Below are 21,931 nucleotides of genomic sequence, written 5' to 3'. Positions count from 1 at the left end.
AGCCTCCACATGCATGCCCTGTCATAGGTATGCACCACAGGAAAAAAAAGTGGCAAAAGTCCATCAATACTACAGTACTGACGTCATATTTGCAGTGCCCCAGCAATTGCACCATAGCATCCTTAGCATCATAGCAACGAGGTAAAGTAAGGAGACAGACAATAGGTTTGGACAAGCACATCATGGAAGAGGCTATTCAAATGGCGCAATAAAGATGGGATGGGGTGGGGAGGGGAAGTGGGGCTGTTTAGTACAGTTTGTGTATAAAAATTCTAACATGAATCCCATTACTTCCAGTTGGGATGGCTCATGCCTGTAAGTCCTGTAACTTAGGAGTCTAACTCTGACTCCTTGTGAGTTCAAGGCCACTGTGTGCTACAGACACCCAGTCTCAAAACAAAACAAAAACAAAAACATAAAAAGGAAAGAAAAAATGGTGGTGGTGGAGGTTCAGTGGTTAAGGGGACTGTTGCTCTTCCAGAGGACCAGACCTTAGTTCCCAGAAATCTGGTAGAGCAGCTCATAGGTGTTTGTAATGCTAGGTTCACGGGTTCTCATAGCCTCTTCTGACCTCTGCAGGCACCTGCACTCATGTGCATATGTATGCATAAACACACACAAAAAAAAATTTTAAAAATATTTATTTATTTATTATGTATACAATATTCTGTCTGTCTGTATGTCTGCAGGCCAGAAGAGGGCACCAGACCTCATTACAGATGGTTGTGAGCCACCATGTGGTTGCAGGGAATTGAACTCAGGACCTTTGAAAGAGCAGGCAATGCTCTTAACCTCTGAGCCATCTCTCCAGCCCCCACATAAAATTTTTATTTTATTTTTAAAAGGAAAAAAGCTGTCCCATTATCCTTGGCAGATCCCATCATTCCAAGTGTGGACCCAATCCCTCTACATAAGTTTTTCCATGACTCCTTTACCTGCAGTTTTCATACCGTGAAAACCAGCACAACACGGGACACTCTTACACATGACCAAGTCCTGCTTCCTGTTTGAGATGCAGTCCCGGCCCCTCTGGACCACAGCCTCTGTGTGCTAACCCTGAGGAACCACTTCCCAGCCTTCCCAGATTTTCCCCTTAGTGCTGCTGGTCCCTTGTTAACCACAGCTGATTCTTCATCAACAGAGCCAGTAAGAACATCAAAGAATAATTCCGCAGATTTGGGGAGGGGGCGTGTTTAAGACAGGTTTCGTTTTTTTTTTTTTGTTTGTTTGTTTGTTTTTTTTTGAGACAGGGTTTCTGTTTGTAGCCTTGGCTGGCTTGGCTGGCCTTGAACTTGGAGATTTGCTTGCCTCTGACTGCCAGAATTAAAGATGTGTGCCACCAAAGGCGCCACCACCTGGCCAGCCCTAATTCCACCAATTATTTATTTCCTTATTTAACATATTCTTAATTTAAATAAATCACACAAATGGCCCTGACAATGAGACACACACACACACACACACACACACACACACACACACTGCAACCTTACAAGTCAGGCCACTATCACTCCCAGCATTATCTTCCTAGTTCCCACAACAGCTCAACAAGCTCTGAACACTTTGTGGCTTTTCGAGCCTAGAGCTTGAAAAATCCTTCCTCCAGCAAAACATTCTAAGGCATAAACACCACATGGTGAGGTCTTTCACCGCAATGCCTATCCTCCATAGGGTTTTCTATCCTACTTGGCTTCTGTTGCTGTGATTAAAAACAAACAAACAAAACAGAAAAAAAAAAACAATGGCCAAAAGTAAGTTGGGGAGGAAAGCCTTAATTTAGCTTACAGGTCACAGCCCACTGTTAAAAAGAGGCCAAGAAGGAACTCAAGACTGGAATCTGGACAGAGGAACTGAAACAGAGACCCTTGACTGCTGGTGTACTGGCTTGCTTCCAGATTCCTAGTCCTTTTGTTTTCTGGTACAGACTAATTCTCCTGCCCACCCCTATCCCTACCCCACTTCCACCCTATTCACCCCCAGGGTGCGTGGTGGCTGGCCCTCCCACACCTATTAGCAATCAAGATAATGCCCTGCAGACATCACCTCAGGTCAATCTGATAGAAGACATTGCTCAATTGAGGTTAACAACCAAGATTAGCTGTCACAGGCTCACTGGCCAGCCAGTCTAGTCTTTCTACTGGGTGAGTTTCAGACCTGAAAGAGACCTTGTCTTGTCTCAAAAAAAAAAAAAAAGAAACAAGGTAACAAAACACTTAAAATGGCCTTTTTTTTTTTTTTGAGACAGTTTCTCTTTGTAGCCCTGGCTGTCCTGGAATGAGACCAGCCTGCCTCAGCAGGATTAAAGGCTTGCACCACCATACCACCCTACTAAGGCTGACTGTTGGGACTGGAGAAATGGCTCAGTGGTTGAGAACACTAGCTGCTCTTCCAGAACTCAAGGTTCAATTCCAAGCACCCCTGAGGCTGCTCAGAATTGTCTGTTAACTCCAGTTCTAGGGGGCCTGATTCATTCCCGCCCCCCCCACAGCAGACAGACGCATGGGTGCACAGACATATATGCAGGGAAAATACCCATATACATAAAATAAAAATAAAAGGAATGAATGGCTAATACTAAGTGTTTGGGAAATAATGGAACAACTGAAATTCCCTCCCATCCCTCCTTTCCTTCTCTTCTCCCCTCACCTCTTTTCTTTTTCTTTTTTTAATATTTATTTATTTATTATGTATACAATATTCTGTCTGTGTGTATGCCTGCAGCCCAGAAGAGGGCACCAGACTTCATTACAGATGGTTGTGAGCCACCATGTGGTTGCTGGGAATTGAACTCAGGACCTTTGGAAGAGCAGGCAATGCTCTTAACCTCTAAGCCATCTCTCCAGCCCCCTCACCTCTTTTCTTGACAGGGTCTTATGTATCCCATGCTGACCAGAACTCGGTATGTAGTCAAGCATGACTTTGAACTTTTGACACTCTTGCCTGTACTTCCCAAATGCCAAGATTATTGGTGAGGTCCATGATTTCAGGCATGCTAGGTGAGCAGTCTACCAAGAAAGTTAGGTTTCCCAGCCCTAAAATTTTTAAATGACTTTGTTTTTGTTTTATCATTTTTTTTCTGTTTTGATTTTTCAAGACAGTTTTTCTCTGTGTAACAGCCCTGGCTTTCTTGGAACTCATTCTGTAGACCAGGTTGGCCTCAAACGTACAGATAGATATCCTCCTGCTTCTGCCTCCCAAGTGCTGGGATTAAAGGTGTGCACCATCACTGCCAGCTTTAAATGACTTTGTAACTGTGCATTAATTAAAGCTGAGCGTGGTGACACACACTTACAACCCCCTAGGGAGATGGGGGCGAAAGAATCAGGAGTTCAAGGTCATCCTCAGCTGTGGAGAGACTTCCAGTGCTTCCTTGGCTTTTTATCTTATACACTTCTCTGAGCCTTAAAACAAAACAATACATGGAGCAGGTGAGACAGCTCACCTAGTAAAAGTGCTATAGCCACACAAGCCCAGGGACTATAGTTCAATTCTGGAATTCCCCTCAACAAGGTGGAAGCCAAGAACTGATGTGCACTTACTTAATTTGAAAGAAATCAGTTGGCCTGGCGGTGGTGGCGCACGCCTTTAATCCCAGCACTTGGGAGGCAGAGGCAGGCAGATTTCTGTGAGTTTGAGACCAGCCTGGTCTACAAGAGCTAGTTCCAGGACAGGTTCCAAAACCACAGAGAAACCCTGTCTCAAAAAAAAAAAAAAAAAAAAAAAAAAAAGAAAGAAAGGAAGAAAGAAAGAAAAAAAACAGATGGAAAACCCACTTTACAGAAACTAAAAACCCACCCTTTGAGCCAACATTCATTCATTTCTTTTTTTTTCTTTCTTTCTTTTCTTTTCTTTTTTTTTGAAACAGGGTTTCTCTGTGTAATAGTTCTGCCTGTCCTGGAACTCTCTGTAGTCCAGGCTGGCCTTGAAATCACAGAGATCCACCTGCCTCTGGCTCCTACCTGCTGCGATAAAAGGTGTGCACCACCACCACACAGCTTGTTCTTTTTTTTTTCCGTAATAATATCTTATTGGATAGAATTGCTGACATGGATTTCTCTCCTTTCAATGAATTTCTAAATGCATTAGTGTTTTGTCTTTGTGTATATATGTGCGCCAGATGCCTGCCTGGCTAGAAGAGGCAGTGTATCCCCTGAAATTGGAGGAAGGGGTGCTTGATGCTTGTGAGAGTGCCCGGGATTGAACTCAGCTCCTCTGCCAAGGGCAGGAAGTGCTCCAAAACTGCTGAGACATCTCTCCAACCCCTGGCCTGCAGAATCTCTTGGTACTTGTCTCAATCTCCTGAGTGCTGGGATTGCAAGCTTTTACTTACACATCCAGCAAAGACCAGCTGTTACACTCTTTTTAATTTTTTTTTAATATTTATTATTAGTTTGTATGGGTGTGTGTGCATGGCCTGTGAATGTGAACATATAGCATGGGTATGGAGGTTGGTGAACAACTTCTTTTTAAAGATTTAATTATTTATGTATATGAGCTCTCTATCTGCATGTACAACTTTATGCCAGAAGAGGGCATCAGATCCCACTAAAGATGGTTGTGAGCCACCATGTGGTTGCTGGGAATTGAACTCAGAACCTCTGGAAGAGCAGCCAGTGCTCTTATACAGTAAAGCATCTCACCAGCCCAGCTGTTACACTCGTCAGTAGCATCTGGCAGTATGCCTATGAGAACTAATGTTTTACCCTGACTCACAGTGGCCAGTCTGGACCTCACAAACCCTAGGACTCAGAAGACTGAGCTGTGTCACATACTTTTCCTGGGGAGGCATAACACACACATTTACCTACCCCAGATAGGGATCCCACAAGAAATCAAAGTACAGATACCACTGAAGTCCAACTTGGTGAACCATGGATTTTACTGGGGTTACTCACAGGAATCTAGGTGAGGGGTACTTACAGGAACAGAAGGGTGACAGCTCACAAAGCTAGAAACCCCAACACACCACACAGCCTGCAGGTAGCTAGACAGGTTGATGAAGTCAATCTAAACATCTTCCAGGCATCTCATCTTCTTCCAGACTGCTGGTCTCTCTCTGAGTCTCCTTTCCTCTGCAGCATGCTTGCTTTGGGAGGGAAGAACCTAGTGAATCTGGCCAGTTTCAGGGACTTCCTGAAGCAATTTTGAGTTGTTCACTTTCCTGGTGTGGGAGAATTGTCTGTATTTTGTCAATCATGTTTTAAATAAACGCTGATTGGCCAGGCAGGAAGTATAGGTAGGTCAACCAGACAGGAAGGAGAGGCGGGGTGATGAGAACAGGAGTATTCTGGGACGCAGGAAGCTCCCTCTGCAGTCCTGCCCAGACCATGGAAGAAGCAAGATGTAATCTGCTGGCTGAGAAAGGTACTGAGCCATGTGGCTAACGTAGATAAGAACAATGGGTTAATATAAGCTATAAGGGTTAACAAGAAGCCTGAGCTAATGGGCCAATCAGTTTTATAACTTATGGAGATCTCTGTGTGATTTTCTTTGGTACTTCCTGGCTGTGGAGTACCCAGTGGGACAGAAACCCTAACAAGCTGGCCCTCATGTTACACTTTCCCACTTAAGGAGCTTGCCTTCAGGACCCGATGTTTCATTCAATCTCTGAGGAAACAGTTATACAACAGAGCTATCCCTAAAAGTACTTACAGGGGGAGTCCATTTGTATGCAACACTGTGGTGGTTTGAATGAAAATGGCTCCCATAAACCCATAGGGAATGGCACTATTTGGAGGTGTGGCCTGGGCTTTAAGGTTTCAGAAGCTCAAGCTAAGGCCCAGTGTTGCTCCCTCTTCCTGCTGCCTTCAGATCCAGATGTAGAACTCTCAGCTGCCTCCATGTCACCATGCTTCCAGTCACGACAGTGGACTAAACCTCTGTGCAGCCCAATGAACCGTTTTCCTTCATGCTGGATGGAGGTGGCACATGCCTTTATTTCCTGAACTTGGGAGGCAGAAGCAAGTGGATCTCTGAGGCCAGCCTGATCTACAGAGTGGGTTCCAGGACGACCAAGACTACATAGAAACCCCTTCTTGAAAAGCAAAAAACAAAAAAAGGAAGGAGGAGGAGGTTTACTTTTATAAGAGTTGCCATGGCCATGGTGTCTCTTCACAGCAACAAAACCTTAAGAGAGCACTAAAATAGGCAAAAGGAATCTACAGTAGTAAAAGTCATGACTAATACAGCAGTTTCCATTGGTTATGGAGAGGAGGAAGAGGAAGGAGGTGTTCTTAGAGGCATCTGAGAGATGATCTAACACAGTTCCTGGATGTATAGGCTGGTCACAAGAAAGTGCTCTTTTTATTTATAGGCAGGTTGTTGAGAGGGAAAGGGAGGAGGATCAGAAGTTCAAGGCCAGGGCTGGAGAGATGGCTCAGAGGTTAAGAGCATTGCCTGTTCTTCCAAAGGTCCTGAGTTCAATTCCCAGTGACCACATGGTGGCTCACAACCATCTGTAATGGAGTCTGGTGCCCTCTTCTGGCGTGCAGACATACACACAGACAGAATATTGTAAACATAATAAATAAATATTTTTTTTTAAGAAAAAGAAGTTCAAGGCCAGTGCTGGCTACATAGCAAATCTGAGGTAGTCTTTGCTACAGAATACCCTGTCTCAAACAAAAGTCAACTTGATGGCAGACACCTGTTATCGCCAGTGTCTACAGACGCTGAGGCAGAAAGATTAAAAATTCAAACCTGAAAGGACTAGGGACTGAGTCTCTTGGACAGCTTTGTGAGATCCTGACTCAAAATAAAAGTTAAAAGACTGAAGATGTAGCCCAGTGGGAGAGAGCTTGCCTCTACCACTCCAGCACCAAAAAGCAAACAGCCTTAAAACAATCAATGTGTGAACTATGCCTTACTCAAAATTACATTATTTACATTTAAATTTATTGCGTCTCCCACCTTCTCCTCGCTCTTGCTTTCCGAGGCAGGGTTTCGCTGTTTCCCATGCTGCCTTTGAGTAGCCCAGGCTAGCCTGTAACTCACTTCACAGAACAATCTGGCCTCAACTTTTCCAATCCTTCGGTCTCTTCCTCTTAATGCTGGGATTATGCCATGCCCGACTAATCTTACAAATTTATAAAAAAGGGTTGTCGTGCAACCTTCCATCAAACATCTGGTGCACTATACACTGGATGTCTTGACTGGTTCCTGGCGCTCTAGGATTCTCAGTCGAAAGCCAGCATCACCGCTTCTCGTTCCTCTCTCGTGATTGGCTGCCTTTCTGGCCAATGGCAGAAGATTCCATCCTTTGCTGTATTCTCCGGTAGCTTCAGCAAGCTGTGACTTTCCTTGCTCTTCTGGAAGGCGGCGCTGTAGGATCATCGACTTCTAGCTCATGCTCGACCCTGGTCGTTACCCTCTCTTTAATTCTCCGGAATGAAGACTATGTCCCAGCGTCCCTAATTTGTGTGAAAACTTTTGTGTTTTTTTTTTTTTTCTTTCTTCCTTCCTTTCTTTTGCCTAGCCATCTCTGCGATACACGTCCAGATCTGAAGCCCTGAACGATGGTCCCTAGCACTCTAGTTACTGTGACCTCCAGCTATTTGGGCCTGCAGGGCCATGCTTGGGAAATCTTGAGAGAGATCCAAGCCGGCAGCGGCGGCGCGCTCTTCTCTCTGTCAGCTAATTGTTTAGTCGGCTGTTTGTTTATCCTGGAGAGGAGGGGGAGCTGGGTTCGCGGGGGTGGCTGCCCCCAGGGAAGCCTGTTTCCTGTCGTTGGCTTACTCAGCTCCTTCTTAAGCACTGGAAAGAATTACAGAGCTGGGAAGGCCCTCCCTTAAGGTACTTCACCCAACAACAACAACAAAGCACTTTCTGAGCCCCTTCCTTTTGCTTAGACCTTTTAGAGACATTGATGGCGATTGTGGGAGCACTAGGCCTGCTCTTATGCGACAGGAAAGAATTAAGAGACAGGAATGACTCAGGGTGGTCCAGGGACTTTAGGATCCTAGAGGGGCCACCTGACCCAGCCTGAGGGACATCTGAAAGTAGGAGTGAGCAGACAAGGACTTCATCTTTTTGACTACCACGAGATTGAATGTTAACTATCCCTTTTGTTTAACATTCAATTAACTACACACACACACACACACTGGTCTCATGTAGCCTGTACTGGTCTGGAACTCACAGTGTAGCTATGGTTGACCTTGAACTTCTGATGCCCTTGCCTGTATTTCAGGCGTGTGCCATCACACCGGGTTATGTGATGCTGGTGACTGAACCCAGAACATGCTAGGCAGGCCCTCTAGCAGCTGAACTGCATCCTTTGCCAGCATACACATTTTATTAAAGACCAGGATCAGACCACATCTGTTAGGCCACTCTGAGGAAGTGACTTCAACTTGAGACTTGAAGAAAAGGTGACAAACTCCAACAAGAAAAAACACAAGTTGCGAGTGAGACATTGTCTGTTCACATGTTTCCCAAGACTGAGAGGGTTTGGAAGGATTATTGTATGTGAGTGGGTGGTTTGCCTGCATGTATATCTGTGCACCACATTCACACTTGGAGCTAGTGGAGGCTAGAAGAGGGTATCAGAGCCCCTGGAACTGTACTGACATTGTGAGTCACCATGTGGGTGCTGGGACTCGAACTCAGGTTCTCTGGAAGAGCATCCAGTACTCTTAGCCACTGTGCCATTTCTCCAGCCCTGGAAGGGTGTTAGTTTTCTGAACTCTGTTGTGGTGTGCATACACTCATGTGAGAAATAGGATTTGTTTCTCTATCCTATCCAGGGTAGTTAGGCCAACAAGGGCCCATATCTCCTGAACTTTCCCCTTTCCCCAGTTGATTAGTCAATCATGTCAGATTGAGTTGAGTTCCCATAAATGGGATAAGACAAAGTCACTTCCATCAGAAATAAAAAGCCAAAGCTCTGTGTGCTCAAGAACTGGCTTTGGGTTTTGTCACAAGCGCATGCATGCACGCACACACAAATTGTAGAAATTTGTGTTTAATTGCATGGATGTTTTGCTTGTGTCTCTGCTGTTCCTGGAGAGGTCAGAAGGGGGCACCAGTTTCCCTGGAACTAGAGTTTCAGGCAGTTGTGACGTGGTCTTAATCTCTGACCCAGCTTTACACCTCCCTGCAAGCACTGTTTTTGCAAAATTAATGATGATGATGATGATAATAAATTGTCTTGATGTTTTTTTTCTTGTGTTCCCTTGTGCTGTACCAACATCACTCTTTTCCAACACTCAGGAGGCAGAGGATGCCACATACTCAATTCCAGTCTGAGCTACATAGTAAATTCCAGGGCAACCACGGATTCCTAGTGAGAACAATTTCAATGAAAATTATCTTTATTTTTACTTACTTTGATATATTCTGTGGTGAGGATGAAAACCAGGACCTTGTGTATGCAAGCAAGCATTCTACAAACAAGTTCTATCCTCAGCCCCAGGTAAGGATATTTTATTTTTAAATATTTTATTTATTTATTTATTTATTTATTTATTTATGTATTTATTTATTATGTATACAATATTCTGTCTGTGTGCATGTCTTCAGGCCAGAAGAGGGCACCAGATCTCATTACAGATGGTTGTGAGCCACCATGTGGTTGCTGGGAATTGAACTCAGAACCCCTGGAAGAGCAGGCAATGTTCTTAACCACTGAGCCATCTCTCCAGCCCCGGATATTTTATTTTTTATTATGTGTCTGTGTGAGGCCCCGGAGGCCACAGCCTCGGCTTCCTCTAGAGCGGAAGTTGCATGTGGTAGTGAACTGCCTGATGTGGGTGCTGGGAACTGAACTTGGGTCTGTCTGCAAGAGAAGGACCCATTCTTTACTGCTGATCTCTTCAGCCCACACCACCAGAACCCGCCCTTCTAACTTGAAAACTGTAATGAAAGGCTTCATGTAATTTTAACAATGCTTACTGAGTACTTAATATGTGGAAGCCATTTCCCCTACGCCACCCCCCCCCCACATTTAGACACTGTAGTCCTCCTCTAACTCCCATGTTGCTTTTTGATGTTTCAGTTATCCATGGCCAAGAGGGAGATATTAAATACCTGCCTTGACTCCAAAGAGATCATCTTCACATTGCTCTCGTTACAACACAATATATTCATAGTCGTTTTATTTTTGCTGTTAATCCCTTGCTGAGAGCAACTCATCAGCTATTATAGATGTTAATGTATGGGGGAAATCCCCTACATTTTACAGGGTTCTAGTGATTGGAGCATCCTCCTGGGAATCATGGCCTTGGGGACCATAACACCTCATTCGACTCTCCCAGCGACCCTTTGAGTTGGGTACTATTATTCGACTTTACAGGTGAAACACTGGAAAGAAGCACAGTGTTGAATCGGAAACACGTGTTCTTCATGCATTCCACACACCGTTTGGGCGCAGGGAAAGCCTGTCTTTCACAATCCATTCTTCTGGAGGACCCCCCCCAGAGGAAGAGGTGGGGTGGGGGGGTCCTCTCACATCAGCACTTCATCCCAGAAAGCACCCAAAATAATATGTGGTTTGTTGTCATTTGCTCGATGCGACCTGGAGGCTAGGGCTGCAATGCAGGGCCTGTCCTCCCTCTGCCCGGGACCAAGCGCTGGGTGAAATCACCAGCAACCTGTATCAACGCGCCAGGCCCACAGGTTTTTCTTCAGCGCCCGGGAAAGAGCACGTGCCCTCTGTCCCCGCCCACTCTTCCGGGCCGACCAACTGCGAGGCCCAGATTGGGCTGCAGCGGACCACGCCCCCTTCCCCCGCCCAATCTGCTCCCTCGCTGGGTACGCTCCCTCCTTTACAGCCCCGCCTCGCCACCCCACGTTACGTTCACCCCGTCCCCCGTACCCCCACCTCCGTTATCCCGAGGCTGCGGCTTGACGAGGCGAACCCACCTCCTCCTGCCACCCATTGGCTGCTGAGGTCCCGCGCGAGCGGGACAGAGCCCTAGGTACCCGCCCTCAGGAGCCGGGCCATGCCTCTCAGAGCTGGCTTTCTCCAGAAGCCGGCGTGGGGTGGCGTGTGTGGGGAGGGGTGGCGGGCATCTGCGGCCTGGAGCGCGCAACGCCGTGCGCGCCCCTCGCGGGCCCTCCCTTTGGTTGCTTGGCAGGCTGCAGCCGTCTCTGCGCACGCGCACGAAGCCCACCCCGCGCCCTACTGAGCCGGTTCGCGGTTGTCCTCGCGCTGTGACTCTGGCGCCGCAGCTGCTGGGCAAAGCGGCGTTTTCCTCGGGCGCGCACGCGCACTCGGCGCCCTTCGTGCCCGCGCGTGCTTGTCTTCCCGGGCTACCGTGCGCGGCGTGCGTGTCCCTGTCGGGCCGTTACCCACCGTCCAGCCCCTGCCCCAACGCCACTGGTACCTCAGACACGCACGCGCACTAGCGAGAGGGTCTTAAGGCGCGCGCACGGCCGCGGCGGCCGCAGGAAGGAGGTGTCGCAGCGCCGCAGCCGCCGCCGTCGCCATTGCGCGGGAGGGAGGAGGGAGCGAGCGAGGCTGGTCAGCCCTCCCCCTAGTTCCCGCCCCTCCCCCTTCCCCTCCCCGCCCCCCGCCCCGAGGGAGAGCCGCGGCGCGGCGGGAGGAGGAGGAGGCGGAGGAGGGAGCCCGCGAGGGAGGGTCCGCCCGGCCCCCCGCCGCCGGAGCCGCCGCTGCCGCTACAGCCGCCTCAGGAACGAGTCGCCAGGGGAACATGGCGCCGGGCCCGCCGTCGCTGCGGCCGGGATCGCGGAGGCCGGGGCCGCGCTGAGGGCGCCCCCGAGGCTGGTAAGTGCCGCGGAGCTGGCGGAGGGGAATGTGGGGACGGGCGAGGCGACGGGCGCCGCCCCGCTGCGGGATCCAAGGGTGGGGGGAAAGGCGGGGACCGCGGGGCCCGGAGCCCGCGAACAATGGAGGAGCCGGAGGGGGAGGGGAGGGAGCGCCCCCCCAGCGCCCCGCGGTCCCCGCGTCCTGGCCGCTGCATGCCCGGGCCCGGCCCGCGCGACTCGCATTGCCCTTCCTATTCGCCACTGTCCCCGCAGCCCTGCAATCCCGGCGTCTGCCTCCACACGCCCCACCACGACCCGATGGGGGATCTCGGTGTCTCTCAGCCTCCACTCGAGACATCCGATTCCCAATTCTGAGCCGTCTCCTTTCCCACTTCCTCCCCCCCCCCACTCCCCAGTCATACCCTTCGCTGCCTCCTGGAGTGGGCTGTGCTCCTGGTACGATCTACCTCCTCACTGACCCTCTGTCTCCCTTCTGGCGCCCACTTTGGACATCCGTGTCCCCCTACCTTATCTGTTTTCTATTAGCATCACTTTTGGGGTGAGGTCACCGTCCTCCTCCTTTGGCCTGTCTGCTGTTATTATTCTTGACTTAGAACCTCTTCCATCCCCAGGAGCTGTCCCTTTAGAACCCGTGGTTCCACCTCCGTGGAGACCCATGCTAGACCTCTGTTGGTGAAGGCACTGCTGCCCTCTGGTCTTTTCTTTGGACATAATTCCTCCTCTCACTTGGGCCCAACTGCCCCACATTTCTGCCCTGGTTGTAGCACGGAACCTGCTCTGCTGTGCTTCCTTGGGATGCCCCTAGGCTTCTTCAGCCTTTCTCGGACTCAAATACTCGGTGCTTGCTTGCTTCCTTCCTTCCCTTCTCAGTGCTCCCCCCCCCCCCCCGTTTGCCTTTCAGACCCTCTCTACTTTTCCAGATCCTTCTACCTGCCAATTCTGCCCCTTGCCTTGCATGCACTCTCCTGCAGCGCCTGGCATTCAGCCTCTTCTTTTTTCCCCCTTTCCTGTCCCTCAGGGTGTCTCATTTCTGCCATTCCCTTTAGCAGACCTCTGCCCTAACCCTAACTCCATCTTAGTTGTGCCTTGCCTCTGCTCCTCTGTTTTGTGTTTCCCCTCTTTCTTACCTTTATTTCAGTGCTCCTCTGCTCTGCTCCATTCATCCCTCTCCCCCCTTAGCCTGTTGTCTCTAGTAAGTTACTCTCCATCTAGGACTTGCTGCCGCATCTTCTTGCTACTGCTGTGCCTCTGTACCTCAGATGACTCTGACCCTTAACACTTCCCATTCTGCATTTCCTTGGCTTACCTTTTTTCCACTGGCTTTCCCCCTCTTTCTGTTTAGTAGGTGCCCCCTCCCCACAGCTTCCTTTTGGAGCTGTCCATTTGCATATTTTGACCCATTTTTAATTTTACCGTTGCTGTCCCTGTCAAAGTGATCAATCTTTTAACACTGATCTCTTGTGTCCCACCTTTGGTCCCTTTCAATTCTAAGCCCCACCCCACCCCCGTTCAGCACTTTTCTTTTTCTCCATTTGCTGTCCCTATTTTGCTTTGCCTCTTACCTCCTTTTAAGCCCTCATTTCCTTAGTTCTAACCTGAAGGTATTAATCATTCCTTTCTTATTATTTGTCTCTACTTTCTTGGAGCCTTCAAGTTCTTGCACAGATGCTCATTTTCTCTTGATGTCTCTTTCCCGTTCCTTTCCTCTTTGGCTTCTCGCCTTCCTCCCTCGTGTCTTTCTGCCTTTTATCCTCATGCTCTATCTTTTCTAACACTGATTATCACTCCTGCTTCTTGGGGCTTCTTACCCATTGCCAACAGGTTCCCCATTGAGGATATCCCCTTTTAGGTCTGTCTCTACCTGTTATGCTTCTCTCAGCATTTGCCAGGGTTGGCTGACACCAGGTTCTCCAGGCACTGGTCCAAAGAATTGCAGATTCTGTGTGGAGCCCTGAGTGTTTCCAGTTTTATTCCCAAAGTTCTCCTGAGATCTGCTGTAAGAGGTAGGGGTAGATAGGATTGCAACTCTGCAGCTTGGGGGCATCTATCTCCCCATTTCTCTGATTCATACCAAGGTTAGTGATGGTGGGTAGTACTCAGCCATTGCCCATTTTTCCCCTCTGTGCTTTCTTTGCTCCCTCTCTAGTCCTCAGACCTTTGTGTCCTTGGGAAAGAGGACTACAGCTGCTTATGACTCTTTATTCTTCTCACTTTTCTCCTTGCCTGTTTGAGCAGTTGTAGACTCTCAGTTGTACTTTCAACCCTCTTCCACCTCCACACCAGCACCCCTGAGGAGTATTCAGGAGTATGCTTCTTTGTCGTCCGAGCTCCCCCCCCCCCCAGCTGAAAAGTCATAATCTTGTTTTTACTCCAGGCTAGGGAAATGCCAGTTCTCAAATTCTGCAGGTCCCAGGGGGTGTTGTGGCCACACTTGGTGTTTACTGCTCTGGGCTTCGAAGCAGCCTTCTTGTCTTCCCTCCTGGCCTTTGGTTAATGCCTTGACCTTGAGGGTGTGCCTAGACCCAGTGGGTTTCTTTTTCCTTTTTCACCTCTGCCCCCTAGAAGACTCCAGCTTCCTGGTCTTCAAAATGGGGGGGGGGTCTGGGTATGGAAAGCACTTTGTGGTGGTTGTTGTTGTTGAGAGAAAGTGCTAAGTGTCTTCAGATTTCTGCCTTCTGGTGTTGCCAGCAGGCACTCCCAGCCACAGGAGCCCAGTACTCCTGGGCAGATCCATGCTGGGCTACTGGGCTCTTGAGGAACCAGGAGCAGGAGCCAGAGGGTGAGTTCTGACATCCCCCCCAGATATGAGGGAACTGGATGGGTAGCGTTGGAGAGGGCTGCAAAAACTGGCTGATGTAAGTAGATTTGGGGTTGATGTCTGTGAGCTGTGCCTTTCCTACCCTGTGTTCCTCAAGTTCCTCAATGATTTTGTGATGGTTTTAGAAAATTCATTCTTTCAATAAAGAGCCATTTGACCACAATCTTTTTTAACTTGGGAGGGAGGACCTTTTGTAGGTTTATTTATTTTATTTCTTAAGTAAATCTAAGTCAAAAGCCTGTTTTTATTGTTTTTGGGTTTTTGTTTTTGTTTTTTAACCTCCCTGTGGCCCAGGGCAGTTGCGTATTAAAACAGCTATCCAGCTGTGAAGGCACATTTACTGGAAGGTCTTTCTTAACTGAGCTATGATCAGACTGTTTATTTCAGCACCTGCTTAGAAATAGTTCTGTGTGAACCCATTTGAAATAAAAAACCTTCACTGTCATCTACAGAATTAGACTATTGACTCATCCAGTGTTGGGGCATTTGTGTACAAGAACATGTAGGGGGCTGAACAGTAGATCTGTGTGGCTCTTCTACCTTTTTAGAACTGTAAGTTTTCTGGGTCTGGGTCTTTTTCTTCTCAGTTGTGTACTACGGTCGGAAGTCAGTATCATGTTCTGCCCCTAAATGAGCTACAGGACTTTAAACTCTGACAAGGAGAGTGGGGATTTTGATGCTGTGTAGCACTTTGGTCTGTTTCCAGTGGTGTGTCTTTGGCCTTGTGTCACAATCTCCTGAATTTATTTTAGAGTTTGTATTCTCTATGTCAGTACAAACATTTAGTTGTCTTTTCATTCCTAATGTGACGGTGACACAATTAAGAATAGGAACAACTGTATGTGCAGCTACAGTGTGTGTTTCCTAACACTGTCAGCCTAAAACATTCTACATGCTTAAAGCTGGAGTTCACGTAATAGGAAGAGGAGAGACAGAAAGAATGAAGAGCTGGTCTTTCTCCTCAACTGGGACTAATGTTCCAAAGACAGTCAGATTTCTCTCATGGTAGTGGAGACTCCAATCCCGGAATTGATGTTTGCTTTCGTGATGGAATTGGGTGCTACAGAAATGTGAGGTGGTAACTTTGGCCTTTTGGAACAGTTCCTATGCCAGTTGGGGTGGAGTGTGAAGCAAGAGACAGCAGCAGACGACTTTTTTCAATGTACTAGCATGTCTTCAAGGGTTCTCAACCCTGTCTAAATTTTTAGAACTAGCCTTTCTTAGCCTCTCCCCCTATCTTTAAAACTAACCTTTCTTTGTACTTATGTCTTTTCTCCCTTGCCCATTACCTCCTTATTTAATTGCACCAAAGATGTCTCAGGATAAGTCAGAAACTCATTTCTCTTCATACCAGATGGATAGGTGTAGGTATCTGGCTCGAACAGTGACTTGGAAAAGGACAGTCTGGGAAGGGTGCAGGTTACACAGCTAATGGAGAGCCATAGCCTCATGACTGTATCTATGTGGTCAGTCTTCCAGAGATGATAGAGCAGATCAGGTCCTCATAGCTGGAGGTGGGCAGTCTTAACTAGATTGCTTTTCAATCCTTGGTCTGAGGCAATCTCCTGAAGTGTTAGACCTCTTGCAACCCTTCTTGTGATCTCCTAGGAATGTTGTCATTTTCTACCTACCTGGCAAACTAAACAGTGCTTTTGGTCTTTTATTTTATTTTATTTTATTTTATTTTTGAGGCAGGATCTCACATAGCCCAGGCAGGCCTCTAGTTGAGTATGTAGCTGATGGTTGATTTCAAGTCATCCTTTTGTCTGTATCTGAAATTCTGGGATTGCAGATATGCACTATCACATCTGGTATAATTTATCCAGTCTGTGTGACATTTGATCAATCATTTATTTCACTTATTTACATTTTTCGTCTTTCATAAACCCCAAGATTCATTGCCTGAAGAGGGAAGCCATCTAGCAGAAAAATCTTCTTGGGTCCTGGAGTTTGGTGGAACCTAGTTTGAAAATCTGTTTGCAGGTGGGGAAATGAAAGGCTTGCTTCTGCCGTATTAGAAGAACATTGGACACAGGAGAGGGGCCTGCCTTCTGTCTGGGCTTTGTCCTAATTAATTAGTACTGGGGAGAGCTTGCTTCTCCACTAGGCTGGACAATACTCTCCGAAGTCCAGTCCTCTTGTAGACTCCATTCAGCAAAGAACGTGCTGTTAGAAGAGCTGGGGCTGGAGCTTGGATATCCCCCTCCCCCCCTTGCCCTTGTCTTGTTCTAAAACAGAATTGAGAAGGGGCTTTTCCTGGCTTAGAGGAGACTGAACAGACTTACCCTTGTGGATACTTTTTTTTTTTCAGTAGAAAATTAACACTGCCACTTTCTCAGCCATTCACATGGATTTTAGTTTATAACGTGGGGGGGGGGTAGAGATAGGCTTTCTAGTTTGCATTAGCAGTATAACTCAGCTTACACCTCTTTTTAAAGTGGTAGGGAATTTCTCAAGCTGAGTCATTGTTGACCTAGACTCTCATAGCAATGGTCTGAATAGTACTTGAACTGCTAATATTAAGAAATGCAAACAAATCATTGGTGTTCATCTTCCCAAAAGTTTATTTCTATTTAGCTTTCGATACAGCATTTTATCAAAATTTATCTATAAAAATTCTTGAAAATAAATGAGTAGCTGTTAATCTTTGATTTATGGGCATCTCTGAAATTAATAGAAACTGGGTACTTTGAGCCATGAAGCATCATTAGAGAAATGTATTATTTGTTTTTGCTGGGAATAGCCAACTTGCCTGTATTCTTCACCTTCCCTTATGAAAGGAGTGCTACTGTGTTATGGACTCTGCAGCAGTTGTGACGTGCATTGGTTGTAGTTTCTTCACTAATCTTTGTTTTGCTTGGGCCTTCTCTTGACTTAGAGTATGCCCTCTTTCTGGTCACTGTAGTGAGTTGGTGATTGAAATTTAGCCGTTGAGAGAAAGCTTCCCTTGCTGTAAAAACATGTTGACAAAGCCAAGCACAGTGGCATACATTATAATCACATTGCTTGAGAAGCCGAGGGAGGAGGATTATGTATGTTCAGGGCAATCCTTAACTAAATGGGTTCAAGATCAGCCTGGACTAAATGAGATCCTGTCTTTAAACACCCAAAAACCCAAACCAACTAGAAAAATGTTAAGACCCTTTGACTTACTAGCTATGTGATTTGGGCAGGTGGTTTTTCCTTCTTAGAAAGAAAGGATTTTATCAGATTGCTTCTACTCTGCATAATTGTCTAGCCAGCTAGACAGTGTTGGGAAGTTTGAGCATTTCTGTTCCAGACTCAAATTCAGGTATCACAAAATTAGGTAAAATTAAGTTAGTCTAACAGAAAGAAGCTACAAATGTTTGGCCAAGTATTGCCTGCTTAACTCTGTCTTGTTCGTCCTCCCTCCCTCCCTCCCTCCCTCCTTCCTTTCTTTCTTCCTTCTTTCCTTTTTGTTTTTTTTCCGAGACAGAGTTTATCCATGAAGCAGTCCTAGCTGTCCTGTAACTCACTCTGTAGACCAGGCTGGCCTTGAACTCAGTTGCACCTGCCTCTGCCTCCTGAGTACTGGGATTGAGGGCACGCACCACCTCTGCAGGTTTAACTCTGTTTTCTTATGAGACAAAAAGATATTTAAGTACCTTTTGAGTGAGTCTTTTTGGTGCTGGGGAGAAACCCAGAAACACCTGCTCTTGGGCATGTTCTCCACCACTGACATAAAACCAAGATTTTCTTCTTTTGAAAATATTCTTAGCCAGGCAGTGGTGGCACATGCCTTTAATCCCAGCACACAGGAAGAAGAGACAAGCAGTTCTCTGAGTTCTAGGCCAACCTGGTCTACAGAGCAAGTTCCAGGACAGGTTCCAAAGCTACAGAGAAACCTTGTCTTGAAAAACAACAACAGGGCTGGGTGGTGGTGGTGCACTCCCTTAATCCCAGCACTCGGGAGGCAGAGGCAGGCAGATCTCTGAGTTCGAGGCCAGCCTGGTCTACAAGAGCTAGTTCCAGGACAGGAACCAAAAAGCTACGGAGAAACCCTGTCTCAAAAATCAAAAAAAAAAAAAAAAAAGGAAAAAAAGAAAATATTCTTTAGGCATCTAGAAATGTATAGATAGAATACTGCCACAATTTGCCAATTTGCAATTAAATATAAAAATTAGGAGGTAGGTGCGTAGCTCAGTGGTAGTCTTTTGGTCTGGCATGCATAAGATCCTGGGTTCCATTTCTAGTACTGCAATCAACCAATATAAAAACACTAAAAGGACATTGAAATGCAGATGCGTGGATATAAAGAACACTACTCTTTATTTTTTGTTTCATTGCTGATTGTAATTATCACATATGTTCATTTATTTGGGTGTGTGTGTGTGTGTGCCATGTATGGAGGTCAGAGGACAACTTATGAGAGTCAGTTCTCATGTGGGAGGGACCTGGGACTCAAACTTAGTCAAACTCAGGTTGTCTTATTTGGTGGCAAATACCTTCATCCACTGGGGCATTTTGCTAACCTATTTCACTGTAATTATTTTGTAACTTTTCAGTTTCAATTGGAAAACAATGTTGTGGTGAGAGTATATTAGGCAGCTGTAGCTAATGCATAGCCTTCCCACGTACAGAAGATTTAAGAATACAGTCTTTCGGAGAACCTAGGTTTATTATTAGTACCCACATGATGGCACATAATACCTGGAACTCAAGTTCCAGGAGTCTGACACCTGCTTCTGGCCTCCTTGGACACCAGATACATACACATGGTGCACAGACATACATGCAGGCAAAACTTTGATACATATAAAATGAAAATTAAGAAAAAAATACTTGTGTGATTGCATTGAACTTTTTCCTATCTGTGTTTAAAAGAAAGGTCAAAATTATGTAGCCTTTATAGCCTGTATTAGGCATACATAAGACATAAGAAAATGATAACTGTTAATTGCCACAGGTAATTAAAAAGGGCTCTTTGTTCAGTAACAAATTGTGTACAGATAAAAGTGCTGCACTAAAACAAGATTATTGGAGTTTTGAAATCTTTGTCATTGGCAGAATGGCACACAACAGGAGGACCACCTGGGAGTAGGTGTGGGTCCTGATACTGGAAAGTGTCCCAAGTTCCTTCACGCTCAGAAATGCTTGTTAAGGTAGCAGAGGAAGCTGGAAACTCTGATGTCGGTGATCACCTTTTTGGTGGCTTGAAATTCTGATGTGTCTTTTTAATGTTGCTGCGCTCTAAGAAATGTCTCCCTCTGATTGGTCAGTTGAATGCAGATAAAACTTTTATGAAAAATGAAAAAAAGGCAAGTTTCTGTGTTTATTTTAAAGACAGGGTCTCATTATGACCTGTCTGGCCTGGAGCTTGATGAGACTGGCCTCATACTCGAGATCTTCCTGCCTGCCCCTGTTCTGCTGAGATTAAAGGTGTGTACCACAATGCCCAACTGATTTTAGTGCCTCCTGAGTGCTGGGATTAGAGGCATGCACCACCACACCCAGATATTGTTTTTTATTATTGACTTTAAAAAAAGCTAGCCACGTTGGTCATATTATATATTTTTCTATATAAACATGGAAGTAAAACTATGCTGAAAAACAAGAAATTAAGAAGGGCAAGAGCTTTTGGACTCTAGTCCTTCCAGGGCAGTCACTGTTTCTCATAGAGTAATCACATTAATTATTAACAGCCACTGCTTACATTTACCTTAGGCTGCAAAGCACTCCTTCCTTTCCTCACAATCATCCTCCTAAGTGGGGAGTATTTACAGCTTCTAGATGGGGAACTGAGGCATTTGAGTGAGGAACTAGCCTAAGGCTACCTGGCCAACCATCCCGTGTGAAAAGCTGCTCTGGTCTGCTTTTGCCTTTCTAGAATGCTCTACACAAAGTGATCTCTCCTAGAAGAAGAGTCAGTTTGGTGGCTGGCAATTGGAGCATAGTTCTGCTCAGTTCTGCCCTTAGACCCCCAAGTGTTCTTGGTTCAAGGAGAAAAGAGTCTTTGGTGAGTCAGGAACAGCCATGAAGTTAGTTATATCTTTTTTACACTGGGGGCTTTGGTGGTGGTGGTTGCAGTGAGGAGACAGGGGTCTTGTGTGTGTCATTAGATGGCCTAGGCTTACTTTGAACTGGAGATCCTCCTGCCTCAGCCTCCCAAGTGCTGGAAGTAAAGGAACAGGTTACCTGACCTCTCATTTGAACCTATGTCTTCTCTTTTATGGGCCAAAAATATTTTTAAAGAGCTAAATAATTTAAATAAATAACACAGAAAGCCCATGGGGGGTGGAAGCAGAAGGATCTTGAGTTCAGAGTCATCCTCAGGGAGTTCAGGCTAGCCTGAGCTACAGATCCTGACAAACAAAAAAGATTTACATAGTTTTACTTTATCTAATCTGTTTAATCAAATCTATTAAAATAATTTACATGGTTATGAGCTGCTAAGCAGAAAAGAGCAGGCTAGTTCTCTGTAGCTCCTCTGTAGGAGAATAGAAGTTTTATTTATTCTTTTCCCTCCCTGTTCAGCCGCTGTTTGGGTGATGATGAGAAGTTGAGGGTGCCAGTTAAACAAACCAAGCGTCCTTCTCCCCAGTATGTGGGCCACTTAGGAAACAAAGGCTGCTCTTCCCTTACAGGTAGCACAGGGAGCATACTGTTTCTGTACCAGAAAGTACAGATTTTAGAAGGCCAGTGGCCTGCTTCTTTCTTCCTGATCTTATCTTAAAGAACTAAGTGTGACTAAACATTTCAATGCAAGAATGCATTGACTGGGTCTAAGATTTCATCTGATGAAAAACATTTTTAGAAAATCGGTTCAGATTCATGGTTCTTTTGAATAAGGAATGATTTGGTCCAATGTGTAGCTGAGTGGTAGAACACTAATCTATACCCAAATCCAACTTCCATCCCCAGGACCACAGGGAAGAAAGAATAATTTGGAAATTACGTTTACCCCATTGTTTTTTGTTGTATTTATTCAACAGAACACCCATATGCTAAGCAATACATTTTTACTGGCCACTTATTTTTGCCCATGAGGGCTAGTTCTTGAAGATTAGCTGCAGTGTGAAGGTGTATATGACCATGAAATTTCAAGTTTTGGGCTGGGTGTGGAAGAATACTTATAATGCTAGCATTCAAGAGGCTGAGAATCTTGAGTTGAGGCTAGCCTGAACTACATAGCTAGTTTCTGTTTCAAATTTAAAAAAAAAAAAAAAAATCAAGGCTGGGTGTGGTGTTACATACCTTTGCTCCCAGTACTGGTGGATGCAGTCAGACTTCTAGGAAATGAAACCCTGTTTCATAAAACAAAAACCAAAAATAAGTAAACAAAATAAACTAGCAGAACAAATAAGAAAAGCTTTGGGCAACTCTGGGATTTTTTTTGGTTGTTCTTCCTCCTATTTTGGTCCCAAG

The 21,931-nt window shown here is 46.1% G+C and overlaps 1 protein-coding gene across 1 annotated transcript in view; it reads left to right on the top strand.

The window, feature by feature from the left end:
• Positions 1 to 10,871: 10,871 nt before the first annotated feature.
• The window catches only part of Arhgap35 (Rho GTPase activating protein 35), a 118,728-nt gene continuing 107,668 nt past the window's right edge, over positions 10,872 to 21,931 (top strand). Inside the window, exon 1 of the mRNA XM_050130275.1 lies at positions 10,872 to 11,725. The gene's annotated coding sequence lies outside the window, so the exon portion shown is untranslated. The remainder of the gene's footprint in view (positions 11,726 to 21,931) is intronic.

This window comes from Alexandromys fortis, unplaced genomic scaffold (assembly GCF_014885135.2).
Source record: "Alexandromys fortis isolate MF-2015 unplaced genomic scaffold, M_Fortis_MF-2015_v1.1 scaffold_325, whole genome shotgun sequence".
Lineage (NCBI taxonomy): Eukaryota > Metazoa > Chordata > Mammalia > Rodentia > Cricetidae > Alexandromys > Alexandromys fortis.
This window is presented reverse-complemented; position numbering and strand designations above follow the sequence as displayed.